We start from the raw sequence: 16,628 nt of genomic DNA, 5'->3' as shown, positions 1-16,628 counted from the left end.
TCCACACTGGGAAAAAGCTTCTGACTATCCACTCTGTCCATGCCACTCATAACTTTGTAAACCTCTATCATGTCGCCCCTCCACCTCCGTCGTTCCAGTGAAAACAATTTGAGTTTTTCCAAGCTCTCCTCATAGCTAATGCCCTCCAGTCCAGGCAACATCCTGGTAAACCTCCTCTGTACCCTCTCCAAAGCTTCCAAGTCCTTCTGGTAGTGTGGCGACCAGAATTCCACGCAATATTCTAAGTGTGGCCTAACTGAAGTTCTGTACAGCTGCAACATGACTTGCCAATTTTTATACTCTATGCCCCGACCGATGAAGGCAAGCATGCCGTATGCCTTCTTGACTACCTTATCCACCTGCGTTGCCACTTTCAGTGACCTGTGGACCTGTACGCCCAGATCTCTCTGCCTGTCAATACTCCTAAGGGTTTTGCCATTTACTGTATACTTCCCACCTGTGTTAGACCTTCCAAAATGCATTACCTCACATTTGTCCGGATTAAACTCCATCTGCCATTTCTCCGCCCAAGTCTCCAACCGATCTATGTCGTGCTGACAATCCTCATCACTATCCGCAACTCCACCAACCTTTGTGTTGTCCACAAACTTACTAATCAGACCAGCTACATTTTCCTCCAAATCATTTATATATACTACAAACAGCAAAGGTCCCAGCACTGATCCCTGCGGAACACCACTAGTCACATCCCTCCATTCAGAAAAACACCCTTCCACTGATACCCTCTGTCTTCTATGACCAAGCCAGTTCTGTATCCATCTTGCCAGCTCACCTCTGATCCCGTGTGACTTCACCTTTTGTACCAGTCTGCCATGCGGGACCTTGTCAAAGGCTTTACTAAAGTCCATATAGACAACATCCACCGCCCTTCCCTCATCAATCATCTTCGTCACTTCCTCAAAAAACTCGATCAAGTTAGTGAGACACGACCTCCCCTTCACAAAACCATGCTGCCTCTCGCTAATAAGTCCATTTGTTTCCAAATGGGAGTAAATCCTGTCCCGAAGAATCCTCTCCAATAATTTCCCTATCACTGACGTCAGGCTCACCGGCCTATAATTTCCTGGATTATTCTTGCTACCCTTCTTAAACAAAGGAACAACATTGGCTATTCTCCAGTCCTCTGGGACCTCACCTGTAGCCAATGAGGATACAAAGATTTCTGTCAAGGCCCCAGCAATTTCCTCCCTTGCCTCCCTCAGTATTCTGGGGTAGATCCCATCAGGCCCTGGGGACTTATCTACCTTAATGTTTTGCAAGACGCCCAACACCTCCTCCTTTTTGATAATGAGATGACTGAGACTATCTGCACTCCCTTCCCTAGGTTCATCATCCACCAAGTCCTTCTCCTTGGTGAATACTGATGCAAAGTACTCATTTAGTACCTCACCCATTTCCTCTGGCTCCACACATAGATTCCCATCTCTGTCCTTGAGTGGGCCAACCCTTTCCCTAGTTACCCTCTTGCTCTTTATATATGTATAAAAAGCCTTGGGATTCTCCTTAATCCTGTTTGCCAATGTCTTTTCATGACCCCTTTTAGCCCTCCTGACTCCTTGCTTAAGTTCCTTCCTACTGTCTTTATATTCCTCAAGGGATTTGTCTGTTCCCAGCCTTCCAGTCCTTACAAATGCTTCCTTTTTCTTTTTGACTAGGCTCACAATATCCCGCGTTATCCAAGGTTCCCGAAACTTGCCAAACTTATCCTTCTTCCTCACAGGAACATGCCGATCCTGGATTCTGATCAACTGACGTTTGAAAGACTCCCACATGTCAGATGTTGATTTACCCTCAAACAGCCGCCCCCAATCTAAATTCTTCAGTTCCTGCCTAATATTGTTATAATTAGCCTTCCCCCAATTTAGCACCTTCACCCGAGGACTACTCTTATCCTTATCCACAAGTACCTTAAAACGTATGGAATTATGGTCACTGTTCCCGAAATGCTCCCCCACTGAAACTTCGACCACCTGGCCAGGCTCATTCCCCAAAACTGGGAAAGTGTGTGAGTGTGGGAGAGAGAGAGTAAGATTGGGAAAGTGTGTGAGTGTGAGAGACAGTATGAGACTGGGAAAGTGTGTGACTGGAGAGAGAGTGAGAGAGATAGTGCTAGACTGGGAAAGAGTGTGAGATTGGGAAAGTGTGTCAGTGAGAGAGAGAGAGTGAGAGGGAGAGGGATTATGAGACTTTGAATGTGTTTGAGAGTGTGTGAAAGAGAGAGTGAGACTGGGAAAGTGTGTGAGAGAGAGTGTCTGATACAGAGTGTGAGACTGGGAAAGTGTGTGAGTGTGAGAGAGATTGTAAGAGAGAGTGTGAGACTGGGAAAGTGTGTGAGTGTGAGAGAGTGTGAGTGAGAGAGAACGAGACTGGGGAAGTGTGTGATTGTGAGAGCGCGTGTGAGAGACTGGGAAAGTGAGTGAGTGTGAGAGAGAGAGTGTGAGACTGGCAATGTGTGTGAGTGTGAGAGAGAGAGTGTGAGACTGGGAATATGTGAGAGTGTGAGAGAGAGTGTGTGTGAATGTGAGTGTGAGAGAGAGTGTGAGAGAGAGTGTGTGTGAATGTGAGTGTGAGAGAGATTGTGAAACTGGGAAAGTGTCTCAGTGAGAGAGAGAGTGTGTGAGACTGGAAATGTGTGTGAGTGTGAGAGAGTGCGAGACTGCAAAAGTGTGTGATTGTGAAAGAGAGTGTAAGACAGAGTGTGAGTCTGGGAAAGTGTGTGAATGTGAGAGAACGTGTGAGCGAGAGAGAATGAGACTGGGAAAGTGTGTGAGTGTGTGGGGGAGTGCGAGTGAGAGAGTGTGAGACTGGAAATGGGTGTGAATGTGGGAGAGAGTATGAGAGAAAGAGAGAGACAGGGGAAGTGTGTTAGTGTGAGTGAGTGTGTGAGACAGGGAAATGTTGTGAGTGTGAGAGAGAGAGTGCTAGAGTGTGAGACTGGGAAATTGTGTGTGAGAGAGAGAGTGAGACTGGGAATGTGTGTGAGTGTGAGTGAGAGAGAGTGTGAGGCTGGGAATGTGTGTGAGTGTGAGAGAGAGAATGTGAGACTGGGAATGTGTGTGAGTGTGAGAGAGAGTGTGAGACTGGGAATGTGTGTGAGTGTGAGTGAGAGAGAGTGTGAGGCTGGGAATGTGTGTGAGTGTGAGAGAGAGAATGTGAGACTGGGAATGTGTGAGAGTGTGAGACTGGGAATGTGTGTGAGTGTGAGAGAGAGTGTGAGACTGGGAATGTGTGTGAGTGTGAGAGAGAGTGTGAGACTGGGAAAGTGTGTGAGTGTGAGAGCGAGGGTGAGAGAGGGAAAGTGTGTGAATGTGAGAGAGAGTGTGAGACTGGGAAAGTGTGTGAGTGTGAGAGCGAGTGTGAGAGAGGGAAAGTGTGTGAATGTGAGTGTGAGAGAGATTGTGAAACTGGGAAAGTGAGCCAGTGAGAGAGAGAGTGCGAGACTGCAAAATTGAGTGAATGTGAGAGAAAGTGTGAGCGAGAGAGAGTGAGACTGGGAAAGGGTGTGAGTGTGTGGGGGAGTGCGAGTGAGCGAGTGAGAGAGTGTGAGACTGGAAATGGGTGTGAATGTGGGAAAGAGTATGAGAGAAAGAGAGAGACAGGGGAAGTGTGTTAGTGTGAGTGAGTGTGTGAGACTGGGAAATGTTGTGAGTGTGAGAGAGAGAGAGAGTGCTGGAGAGATTGTGAGACTGGAAAATGGTGTGTGAGAGAGAGAGCGAGACTGGGAAAGCGTGTGAGTGTGAGAGAGATTATGAGAGAGAGTGTGAGATGAGGAATGTGTGTGAGTGTGCGTGTGAGAGAAAGTGTGAGACTGGGAAAGTGAGTCAGTGTGAGAGTGAGAGAGAGAGTCTGAGACTGGGGAAGTGTGTGAGTGTGAGAGAGAGTGTGAGACTGGGAAAGTGTGTGAGTGTGAGAGAGAGAGTGTGAGACTGGCAATGTGTGAGTGTGAGAGAGAGTGTAAGACAGAGTGTGAGACTGGGAAACTGTGTGAGTGTCAGAGAGAGTGTGAGACTGGGAAAGTGTGTGAGTGTGAGAGAGAGAGTGTGAGACTGGGAATGTGTGAGTGTGAGAGAGAGAGTGTGAGACTGGGAAAGTGTGTGAATGTGAGAGAGCGAGTGTGAGAGAGAGTGTGTGTGAATGTGAGTGTGAGTGTGAGAGAGATTGAGAGAGAGGGAAAGTGTGTGAATGTGAGTGTGAGTGTGAGAGAGATTGTGAAACTGGGAAAGTGTCTCAGTGAGAGAGAGAGTGTGTGAGACTGGAAATGTGTGTGAGTGTGAGTGAGTGCGAGACTGCAAAAGTGTGTGATTGTAGTAGAGTGTAAGACAGAGTGTGAGTCTGGGAAAGTGTGTGAATGTGAGAGAACGTGTGAGCGAGAGAGAGTGAGACTGGGAAAGTGTGTGAGTATGTGGGGGAGTGCGAGTGAGAGAGTGTGAGACTGGAAATGGGTATGAATGTGGGAGAGAGTATGAGAGAAAGAGAGAGACAGGGGAAGTGTGTTAGTGAGAGTGAGTGTGTGAGACAGGGAAATGTTGTGAGTGTGAGAGAGAGAGTGCTAGAGTGTGAGACTGGGAAATCGTGTGTGAGAGAGAGAGTGAGAGACTGGGAATGTGTGTGAGTGTGAGTGAGAGAGAGTGTGAGGCTGGGAATGTGTGTGAGTGTGAGAGAGAGAGTGTGAGACTGGGAATGTGTGTGAGTGTGAGAGAGAGTGTGAGACTGGGAATGTGTGTGAGTGTGAGAGAGAGTGTGAGACTGGGAAAGTGTGTGAGTGTGAGAGCGAGGGTGAGAGAGGGAAAGATGTGAATGTGAGAGAGAGTGTGAGACTGGGAAAGTGTGTGAGTGTGACAGCGAGTGTGAGAGAAAGAAAGTGTGTGAGTGTGAGAGAGAGTGTGAGGCTGGGAATGTGTGTGAGTGAGAGAGAGTGTGAGACTGGGAAAGTGTGTGAGTGTGAGAGAGATAGTGTGAGACTGGGAAAGTGTGTGAGTGTGAGAGCGAGTCTGAGACTTGGAAAGTGTGTGAGTGTGAGAGAGAGTGTGAGGCTGGGAATGTGTGTGAGTGTGAGTGAGAGAGTGTAAGATTGGGAATGTGTGTGAGTGTGAGTGAGAGAGTGAGACTGGGAAAGCATGTGAGTGTGAGAGCAAGTGTGAGAGACGGAAAGTGTGTGAATGTGAGTGTGAGTGTGAGAGAGATTGTGAAACTGGGAAAGTGTGTCAGTCAGAGAGAGAGTTTGTGAGACTGGAAATGTGTATGAGTGTGAGAGAGAGTGTAAGACAGAGTGTGAGTCTGGGAAAGTGTGTGAATGTGAGAGAAAGTGTGAGCGAGAGAGAGTGAGACTGGGAAAGTGTGTGAGTGTGTGGGGGAGTGCGATTGAGAGAGTGTGAGACTGGAAATGGGTGTGAATGTGGGAGAGAGTATGAGAGAAAGAGAGAGACAGGGGAAGTGTGTTGGTGTGAGTGAGTGTGTGAGACTGGGAATGTGTGTGAGTGTGAGAGAGAGTGTGAGGCTGGGAATGTGTGTGAGTGTGAGAGAGAGAGTGTAACACTGGGAATGTGCGTGAGTGTGAGAGAGAGTGTGAGACTGGGAAAGCGTGTGAGTGTGAGAGCGAGTGTGAGAGAGGGAAAGAGTGTGAGTGTGAGAGAGAGTGTGAGGCTGGGAATGTGTGTGAGTGTGAGTGAGAGAGAGTGTGAGACTGGGAATGTGTGTGAGTGTGAGAGTGTGAGACTGGGAAAGTGTGTGAGTGTGAGAGAGAGAGTGTGAGGCTGGGAAAGTGTGTGAGTGTGAGAGCGAGTGTGAGACTGGGAAAGTGTGCGAGAGAGAGTGTGAGACTGGGAAAGCGTGTGAGAGTGAGAGCGAGTGTGAGAAAGGGAATGTGTGTGAATGTGAGAGAGAGTGTGAGAATGGGAAAGTGTGTGAGTGTGAGAGAGGGAAAGTGTGTGAATGTGAGTGTGAGAGAGATTGTGAAACTAGGAAAGTGTGTCAGTGAGAGAGTGTGTGAGACTGGAAATGTGTGTGAGTGTGAAAGAGAGTGTAAGACAGAGTGTGAGACTGGGAAAGTGTGTCAGTGTGAGAGTAAGAGAGAGACTCTGAGACTGGGGAAGTGTGTGAGTGTGAGAGAGAGTGTGAGACTGGGAAAGTGTGTGAGTGTGAGAGAGAGAGTGTGAGACTGGGAATGTGTGAGTGTGAGAGAGAGAGTGTGAGACTGGGAATGTGCGTGAGTGTGAGAGAGAGAGAATGTGAGACTGGGAATGTGTGAGTGTGAGAGAGAGAGTGTGAGACTGGGAATGTGTGAGTGTGAGAGAGAGAATGTGAGACTGGTAATGTGTGTGAGTGTGAGAGAGAGAGTGTGAGACTGGGAATGTGTGTGTGTGTGCGTGAGAGAGAATGTGAGACTGTGAAAGTGTGTGAGAGTGAGTGAGAGAGAGTGTGAGAGAGTGTGAGACTGGGAAAGTGTGTGAGAGAGAGTGTGAGACTGGGAAAGCGTGTGAGTGTGAGAGCGAGGGTGAGAGAGGGAAAGTGTGTGAATGTGAGAGAGAGTGTGAGACTGGGAAAGTGTGTGAGTGTGAGAGTGAGTGTGAGAGAGGGAAAGTGTGTGAATGTGAGTGTGAGAGAGATTGTGAAACTGGGAAAGTGAGTCAGTGAGAGAGAGAGTGCGAGACTGCAAAATTGAGTGAATGTGAGAGAAAGTGTGAGCGAGAGAGAGTGAGACTGGGAAAGGGTGTGAGTGTATGGGGGAGTGCGAGTGAGAGAGTGTGAGACTGGAAATAGGTGTGAATGTGGGAAAGAGTATGAGAGAAAGAGAGAGACAGGGGAAGTGTGTTAGTGTGAGTGAGAGTGTTAGACTGGGAAATGTTGTGAGTGTGAGAGAGAGAGAGTGCTTGAGAGATTGTGAGACTGGAAAATGGTGTGTGAGAGAGAGTGTGTGTGAGAGAGAGTGAGAGACTGGAAAAGCGTGTGAGTGTGAGACAGATTATGAGAGACAGTGTGAGATGAGGAATGTGTGTGAGTGTGTGTGTGAGAGAGAGTGTGAGACTGGGAAAGTGTGTCAATATGAGAGTGAGAGAGACTCTGAGACTGGGGAGGTGTGTGAGTGTGAGAGAGAGTGTGAGACTGGGAATGTGTGTGAATGTGAGTGAGAGAGAGTGAGAGACTGGGAATGTGTGTGAGTGTGAGAGAGAGTGTGAGACTGGGAAAGTGTGTGAGTGTGAGAGAGAGAGTGTGAGACTGGGAAAGTGTGTGAGAGTGCGAGAGCGGGTGAGACTGGGAATGTGTGATGTGTGAGAGAGAGAGTGTGAGACTGGGAATGTGTGTGAGTGTGAGAGAGAGAGTGTGAGACTGGGAAAGTATGTGAGTGTGAGAGCGAATGTGAGACTGGGAAAGTGTGTGAGAGAGAGTGTGAGACTGGGAAAGCGTGTGAGTGTGAGAGCGGGTGTGAGAGAGGGAAAGTGTGTGAATGTGAGTGTGAGTGTGAGCGAGATTGTGAAACTGGGAAAGTGTGTGAGTGTGTGAAGGAGAGAGTGAGACTGGGGAGGTTTGTGAGTGTGAGAGAGAGACTGTGCGAGACTGCAAAATTGTGTGAGTGTGAAAGAGAGTGTAAGACAGAGTGTGAGACTGGGAAAGTGTGTGAATGTGAGAGAAAGTGTGAGTGTGAGAGAGAGTGTGAGACTGGGAAAGTGTGAGAGTGTGAGAGAGTGTGTAAGACTGGGAAATGTTGTGAGTGTGAGAGAGAGAGTGAGACTGTAAATGTGTGTGAGTGTGAAAGAGAGTGTAAGACAGAGTGAGAGTATGGGAAAGTGTGTGTATGTGAGAGAAAGTGTGAGCGAGAGAGAGTGAGACTGGGAAAGTGTGTGAGATTGTTGGGGAGTGCGAGTGAGAGAGTGTGAGACTGGAAATGGGTGTGAATGTGGGAGAGAGTATGAGAGAAAGAGAGAGACAGGGGAAGTGTGTTAGTGTGAGTGAGTGTGTGAGACTGGGAAATGTTGTGAGTGTGAGAGAGAGAGAGTGCTAGAGAGATTGTGAGACTGGAAAATGGTGTGTGAGAGAGAGAGTGTGAGAGAGAGTGAGAAACTGGGAAAGCGTGAGAGAGAGAGTGTGAAAGAGAGTGAGAGACTGGGAAAGCGTGTGAGCGTTAGAGAGATTATGAGAGAGAGTGTGAGATGAGGAATGTGTGTGAGTGTGAAAGTGAGAGAGAGACTCTGAGACTGGGGAAGTGTGTGAGAGAGTGTGAAACTGGGAAAGTGTGTGAGAGAGTGTGAAACTGGGAAAGTGAGTGAGTGTGAGAGAGAGAGTGAGACTGGGAAAGAGTGTGTGTGTGAAAGAGACTGTGAGACTGAGAAAGAGTGTGAGTGTGAGAGAGTGTGAGACTGGGAAAGTGTGTGAGAGAGTGTGAAACTGGGAAAGTGTGTGAGTGTGAGAGAGAGAGAGTGAGACTGGGAAAGAGTGTGAGTGTGAAAGAGACTGTGAGACTGGGAAAGTGTGAGAGAGTGTGAGACTGGAAAAGTGTGAGCGAGAGTTTGAGACTGGAAAAGTGTGAGAGAAAGTGTGAGAGAGAGTGTGAGAGAGAGTGTGACTGAGGGACTGTGAGACTGGGAAAGTGTGAGAGTGTGAGACTGGAAAAGTGTGAGCGAGCGTGTGAGACTTGAAAAGTGTGAGAGAGTGTGTGAGAGAGTGTGACTGAGGGAGTGTGAGACTGGGAATGGGTGTGAATGTGACAGAGAGTGTGAGACTGGGAACATGTGTGAGTGTGCAAGAGACTGAGTGAGAGAGTATGAGACTGTGAAAGTGTGTGAGTGTGAGAGAGAGTGTGAGACTGGGAATGTGTGAGAGTGTGAGAGAGAGTGTGAGACTGGGAATGTGTGTGAGTGTGAGACAGAGTGTGAGTGAGAGAGTGTGAAACTGGGGAAGTGTGTGAGGGTCAGTGAGATCGTCAGTGAGAGAGTGTGAGAGACCTGGAAAGTGTGTGAGAGAGAGTGTGAAACTGGGAAAGTGTGTGAGAGAGAGAGAGAGTGTGAGACTGGGAAAGTATGAGAGTGTGAGAGAGAGTGTGAGACTGGGAAAGTGTGTGAGTGTGTGAAGGAGAGAGTGAGACTGGGGAGGTTTGTGAGTGTGAGAGAGAGTGTGAGAGAGACTGAGTGAGAGAGTGTGAGACTGGGAAATTGTGTGAGAAAGAGTGTGAGACTGGGTAACAAAGAACAAAGAACAAAGAACAAAGATAATTACAGCACAGGAACAGGCCCTTCGGCCCTCCAAGCCTGCGCCGATCCAGATCCTCTCTCTAAACATGTCGCCTATTTTCTAAGGTTCTGTATCTCTTTTCTTCCTGCCCATTCATGTATCTGTCTAGATACATCTTAAAAGACTCCATCGTGCCCGCATCTACCACCTCCGCTGGCAATGCGTTCCAGGTGCCCACCACCCTCTGCGTAAAGAACTTTCCATGCATATCCCCCCTAAACTTTTCCCCTTTCACTTTGAACTCGTGTCCTCTAGTAATTGAAACCCCCACTCTGGGAAAAAGCCTCTTGCTATCCACCCTGTCTATACCTCTCATGATTTTGTACACCTCAATCAGGTCCCCCCTCAACCTCCGTCTTTCTAATGAAAATAATCCTAATCTGCTCAACCTCTCTTCATAGCTAGCGCCCTCCATACCAGGCAACATCCTGGTGAACCTCCTCTGCACCCTCTCCAAAGCATCCACATCCTTTTGATAATGTGGCGACCAGAACTGTACGCAGTATTCCAAATGTGGCCGAACCAAAGTCCTATACAACTGTAACATGACCTGCCAACTCTTGTACTCAATGCCCCGTCCGATGAAGGAAAGCATGCCGTATGCCTTCTTGACCACTCTATTTACCTGCGTTGCCACCTTCAGGGAACAGTGGACCTGAACACCCAAATCTCTCTGGACATCAATTTTCCCCAGGACTTTTCCATTTACTGTATAGTTCACTCTTGAATTGGATCTTCCAAAATGCATCACCTCGCTTTTGCCCTGATTGAACACCATCTGCCATTTCTCTGCCCAACTCTCCAATCTATCTATATTCTGCTGTATTCTCTGACAGTCCCCTTCACTATCTGCTACTCCACCAATCTTAGTGTCGTCTGCAAACTTGCTAATCAGTCCACCTATACTTTCCTCCAAATCATTTATGTATATCACAAACAACAGTGGTCCCAGCACGGATCCCTGTGGAACACCACTGGTCACACGTCTCCATTTTGAGAAACTCCCTTCTACTGCTACTCTCTGTCTCCTGTTGCCCAGCCAGTTCTTTATCCATCTAGCTAGTACACCTTGGACCCCAAGCGCCTTCACTTTCTCCATCAGCCTGCCATGGGGAACCTTATCAAACGCCTTACTGAAGTCCATGTATATGACATCGACAGCCCTTCCGTCATCAATCAACTTTGTCACTTCCTCAAAGAATTCTATTAAGTTGGTAAGACATGACCTTCCCTGCACAAAACCATGTTGCCTATCACTGATGAGCCCATTTTCTTCCAAATGGGAATAGATCCTATCCCTCAGTATCTTCTCCAGCAGCTTCCCTACCACTGACGTCAGGCTCACCGGTCTATAATTACCTGGATTATCCCTGCTACCCTTCTTAAACAAGGGGACAACATTAGCAATTCTCCAGTCCTCCGGGACCTCACCCGTGTTTAAGGATGCTGCAAAGATATCTGTTAAGGCCCCAGCTATTTCCTCTCTCGCTTCCCTCAGTAACCTGGGATAGATCCCATCCGGACCTGGGGACTTGTCCACCTTAATGCCCTTTAGAATACCCAACACTTCCTCCCTCCTTATGCCGACTTGACCTAGAGTAATCAAACATCTGTTCCTAACCTCAACATCCGTCATGTCCCTCTCCTCGGTGAATACCGATGCAAAGTACTCGTTTAGAATCTCACCCATTTTCTCTGAGTCCAAGCATAACATTCCTCCTTTGTCCTTTAGTGGGCCAATCCTTTCTCTAGTTACCCTCTTTCTCCTTATATATGAATAAAAGGCTTTGGGATTTTCCTTAACCCTGTTTACTAAAGATATTTCATGACCCCTTTTAGCCCTCTTAATTCCTCGTTTCAGATTGGTCCTACATTCCCGATATTCTTTCAAAGCTTCGTCTTTCATCAGCCGCCTAGACCTTATGTATGCTTCCTTTTTCCTCTTAGCTAGTCTCACAATTTCACCTGTCATCCATGGTTCCCTAATCTTGCCATTTCTACCCCTCATTTTCACAGGAACATGTCTCTCCTGCACGCTAATCAACCTCTCTTTAAAAGCCTCCCACATATCACATGTGGATTTACCTTCAAACAGCTGCTCCCAATCTACATTCCCCAGCTCCTGCCGAATTTTGGCGTAGTTGGCCTTCCCCCAATTTAGCACTCTTCCTTTCGGACCACTCTCGTCTTTGTCCATGAGTATTTTAAAGCTTACGGAATTGTGATCACTATTCCCAAAGTAGTCCCCTACTGAAACTTCAACCACCTGGCTGGGCTCATTCTCCAACACCAGGTCCAGTATGGCCCCTTCCCGAGTTGGACTATTTACATACTGCTCTAGAAAACCCTCCTGGATGCTCCTTACAAATTCTGCTCCATCTGGACCTCTAACACTAACCGAATCCCAGTCAATGTTGGGAAAATTAAAATCTCCTATCACCACCACCCTGTTGTTCCTACATCTTTCCATAATCTGTTGACATATTTGTACCTCTATCTCACGCTCGCTGTTGGGAGGCCTGTAGTACAGCCCCAACATTGTTACCGCACCCTTCCTATTTCTGAGTTCTGTCCATATTGCCTCACTGCTCGAGTCCTCCATAGTGCCCTCCTTCAGCACAGCTGTGATATCCTCTTTGACCAGTAATGCAACTCCTCCACCCCTTTTACCTCCCTCTCTATCCCGCCTGAAGCATCGATATCCTGGGATATTTAGTTGCCAATCATGCCCTTCCCTCAACCAAGTCTCAGTAATAGCAATAACATCATACTCCCAGGTACTAATCCAAGCCCTAAGTTCATCTGCCTTACCTACTACACTTCTTGCATTAAAACAAATGCACCTCAGACCACCAGTCCCTTTATATTCATCATCTGCTCCCTGCCTGCTCTTCCCCTTAGTCACACTGACTTCATTATCTAGTTCCTTACAGGCTTTTGTTACTACCTCCTTCCTGTCAACTGACCTCAATTGGTTCCCATCCCCCTGCCACATTAGTTTAAACCCTCCCCAACAGCGTTAGCAAAAGCACCCCCAAGGACATTGGTTCCAGTCCGGCCCAGGTGTAGACCGTCCAATTTGTAATAGTCCCACCTCCCCCAGAACCGGTCCCAATGTCCCAAAAATCTGAACCCCTCCTTCCTGCACCATCTCTCAAGCCACGCATTCATCCTGACTATTCTTTCATTTCTACTCTGACTATCACGTGGCACTGGTAGTAATCCTGAGATTACTACCTCTGAGGTCCTACTTTTTAACTTGGCTCCTAACTCCCTAAACTCTGCTTGTAGTACCTCATCCCGTTTTTTACCTATATCATTGGTGCCTATGTGCACAATGACAACTGGCTGTTCACCCTCCCCCTTTAGAATGTTCTGCAGCCGATCTGAGACGTCCCTGACCCGTGCACCTGGGAGGCAACATACCATTCGGGAGTCTCGTTTTCGACCACAGAACCACCTATCTACTCCCCTTACAATCGAATCCCCTACGACTATAGCCCTTCCACTCTTTTTCCCGCCCTTCTGAACAGCAGAGCCAGCCACGGTGCCATGAACCTGGCTACTGCTGCCTTCCCCTGGTGAGCCATCTCCCCCAACAGTATCCAAAACGGTATACTTGTTTTGGAGGGAGATGACCGCAGGGGACTCCTGCGCTGCCTTCCTGCTCTTTCTCTGCCTTTTGGTCACCCATTCCCTTTCTCCCTCAGCAATCCTAATCTGCGGTGTGACCAATTCACTAAACGTGCTATCCACGACCTCCTCAGCATCGCGCATGCTCCAAAGTGAGTCCATCCGCAGCTCGAGAGCCGTCATGCGGTCTAACAAGAGCTGCAGTTGGACACACTTCCTGCACGTGAAGGAGTCAGGGTCATCAGCCATGTCCCTGAGCTCCCACATTGAGCAAGAGGAGCATGATACGGGTCTGAGATCTCCTGCCATTTTTAATCTTAAGTTTAAACTTAGTTAAATGAAAAAGGAACGAAAAGTTTTTACCAATCACAATAAAACCAGAGAAATCGAAAAAGCCTTACCTTATAAACACCCCACCGAGTCCTTTTTTTGGTTAGAGGAGGAGGGCGGGTGGGAGACACGACAAGCGTGGTGTCTCGGGTTCAGAAACCGCCCAAATATATAGTGTTTTACTTACCCAGCAGCCCCCTGGCCTCCGCCGAAAAACAAAAGGAAATTAAATTTACTTTCAAACGGACTTTCCCAGCTGCTCACTCGCTCACACGCTGCTCCCGAAAAAGCTGCTGCACTGAAAGAGTGTGAGACTGGGAAAGTATGAGTGTGTGAGAGAGAGTGAGTGTGAGACTGGGAAAGTGTGTGAGAGACAGAGAGTGTGAGACTGGGAAAGAGTGTGAGAGAGAGTGTGTGAGAGAACTGGAAAGTATGTGAGAGAGAGTGTGAAACTGGGAAAGTGTGTGTGAGAGAGAGAGAGTGTGAGACTGGGAAAGTATGAGAGTGTGAGAGAGAGTGTGAGACTGGGAAAGTGTGTGAGTGTGTGAAGGAGAGAGTGAGACTGGGGAGGTTTGTGAGTGTGAGACAGAGTGTGAGAGAGACTGAGTGAGAGAGTGTGAGACTGGGAAATTGTGTGAGAAAGAGTGTGAGACTGGGTAAGTGTGTGAGAGAGAGTGAGTGTGAGACTGGGAAAGTGTGTGAGAGACAGAGAGTGTGAGACTGGGAAAGAGTGTGAGAGAGAGTGTGTGAGAGAACTGGAAAGTATGTGAGAGAGAGTGTGAAACTGGGAAAGTGTGTGAGAGAGAGAGAGTGTGAGAGACCTGGAAAGTATGTGAGAGAGAGTGTGAAACTGGGAAAGAGTGTGTGAGAGAGCGAGAGTGTGAGACTGGGAAAGTGTGTGTGAGAGAGAGAGAGAGTGTGTGAGAGAGTGTGTGAGACCTGGAAAGTGTGTGAGAGAGAGTGTGAGACCTGGAAAGTGTGTGAGAGAGAGAGAGTGTGTGAGACTGGGAAAGTGTGTGAGAGAGAGAGAGTGTGTGAGACTGGGAAAGTGTGTGAGAGAGAGAGAGAGTGTGAGACTGGAAAAGTGTGTGTGAGAGAGAGAGAGAGAGTGTGAGAGAGTGTGTGAGACCTGGAAAGTGTGTGAGAGAGAGTGTGAGACTGGGAAAGTGTGTGTGAGAGAGAGAGTGTAAGACTGGGGAAGTGTGTGAGGGTCAGTGAGATCGTCAGTGAGAGAGTGTGAGAGATCTGGAAAGTGTGTGAAAGAGAGTGTGAAACTGGGAAAGTGAGCGAGAGAGAGAGAGAGAGTGAGAGAGAGTTTGTGAGAACTGGAAAGTGTGTGAGAGAAAGTATGAAAGAGATTGTAAGACTGGGAAAGTGAGAGAGTTTGTGAGAGACAGTGAGACTGGGAAAGTGTGTGTGGGAGAATGTGAAAGAGATAATAAGACTGGGAAAGTGTGTGAGTGTGAGAGAGAGTGAAACTGGGAAAATTTGTGAGAGAGTGTGAGACTGGAAAAGTGTGTGAGTGTGAGAGAGAGAGTGTGAGACTGGTAATGTGTGTGAGTGTGAGAGAGAGAGAGTGTGAGACTGGGAATGTGTGAGTGTGAGAGAGAGAGTGTGAGACTGGGAATGTATGTGAGTGTGAGAGAGAGAGAGAGTGTGAGACTGGGAATGTGTGAGTGTGAGGGAGAGAGTGTGAGACTGGGAATGTGTGAGTGTGAGAGAGAGAGTGTGAGACTGGTAATGTGTGTGAGTGTGAGAGAGAGAGTGTGAGACTGGGAATGTGTGAGTGTAAGAGAGAGAGTGTGAGACTGCGAAAGTGTGTGAGTGTGAGGGAGAGTGAGAGACTGGGAATGTGTGTGAGTGAGAGAGAGTGTGGGACTGGGAATGGGTGTGAGTGTGAGTGAGAGAGTGTGAGACTGGGAAAGTGTGTGAGTATGAGAGAGAGAGTGTGATACTGGGAAAGTATGTGAGTGTGAGAGAGAGTGTGAGACTGGGAATGTGCGTGAGTGTGAGATAGAGTGTGAGACTGGGAATGTGTGTGAGTGTGAGAGAGAGAGTGTAAGACTGGGAATGTGTGTGAGTGTGAGAGAGAGTGTAAGACTGGGAAAGTGTGTGAGTGTGAGAGAGAGTGTGAGACTGGGAATGTGTGTGAGTGTGAGAGAGAGTGTGAGACTGGGAATGTGTGTGAGTGTGAGAGAGAGAGTGTAAGACTGGGAATGTGTGTGAGTGTGAGAGAGAGTGTGAGACTGGGAAAGTGTGTGAGTGTGAGAGCGAGTGTGAGAGAGGGAAAGTGTGTGAATGTGAGAGAGAGAGTGAGACTGGAAAAGCATGTGAGTGTGAGAGCGAGTGTGAGAGGGGGAAAGTGTGTGAGTGTGAGTGTGAGAGAGATTGTGAAACTGGGAAAGTGTGTCAGTGAGAGAGAGAGTGTGTGAGACTGGAAATGTGTGTGAGTGTGAGAGAGAGTGTAAGACAGAGTGTGAGACTGGGAAAGTGTGTGAATATGAGAGAAAGTGTGAGCGAGAGAGAGTGAGACTGGGAAAGTGTGTGAGTGTGTGGGGGAGTGCGAGTGAGAGAGTGTGAGACTGGAAATGGGTGTGAATGTGGGAGAGAGTATGAGAGAAAGAGAGAGACAGGGGAAGTGTGTTAATGTGAGTGAGTGTGTGAGACTGGGAAATGTTGTGAGTGTGAGAGAGAGAGAGTGCTAGAGAGATTGTGAGACTGGAAAATGGTGTGTGAGAGAGAGTGTGTGAGAGAGAGTGAGAGACTGGAAAAGCGTGTGAGTGTGAGAGAGATTATGAGAGAAAGTGTGAGATGAGGAATGTGTGTGAGTGTGTGTGTGAGAGAGAGTGTGAGACTGGGAAAGTGTGTCAATGTGAGAGTGAGAGAGAGACTCTGAGACTGGGGAAGTGTGTGAGTGTGAGAGAGAGAGTGAGACTGGGAAAGTGTGTGAGTGTGAGAGAGAGTGTGAGACTGGTAAAGTGTGTGAGTGAGAGAGTGTGAGACTGGAAATGGGTGTGAATGTGGAAAAGTGTATGAGAGAAAGAAAGAGACAGGGGAAGTGTGTTAGTGTGAGTGAGTGTGTGAGACTGGGAAATGGTGTGTGAGAGAGAGCGAGACTGCGAAAGCGTGTGAGTGAGAGAGATTATGAGAGAGAGTGCGAGATGAGGAATGTGTGTGAGTGTGTGTGTGAGAGAAAGTGTGAGACTGGGAAAGTGTGTCAGTGTGAGAGAGAGAGAGAGAGTCTGAGACTGGGGAAGTGTGTGAGTGAGAGAGAGTGTGAGACTGGGATAGTGTGTGAGTGTGAGAGAGAGAGTGTGAGACTGGGAATGTGTGAGTGTGAGAGAGAGTGTGAGACTGGGAATGTGTGAGTGTGAGAGAGAGTGTAAGACTGGGAAAGTGTGTGAGAGTGAGAGAGAGAG

The sequence above is a fragment of the Heterodontus francisci genome, chromosome 28, assembly GCF_036365525.1.
Source record: "Heterodontus francisci isolate sHetFra1 chromosome 28, sHetFra1.hap1, whole genome shotgun sequence".
In the NCBI taxonomy this organism is placed as follows: domain Eukaryota; kingdom Metazoa; phylum Chordata; class Chondrichthyes; order Heterodontiformes; family Heterodontidae; genus Heterodontus; species Heterodontus francisci.
Note: the sequence above shows the minus strand (reverse complement) of the source record.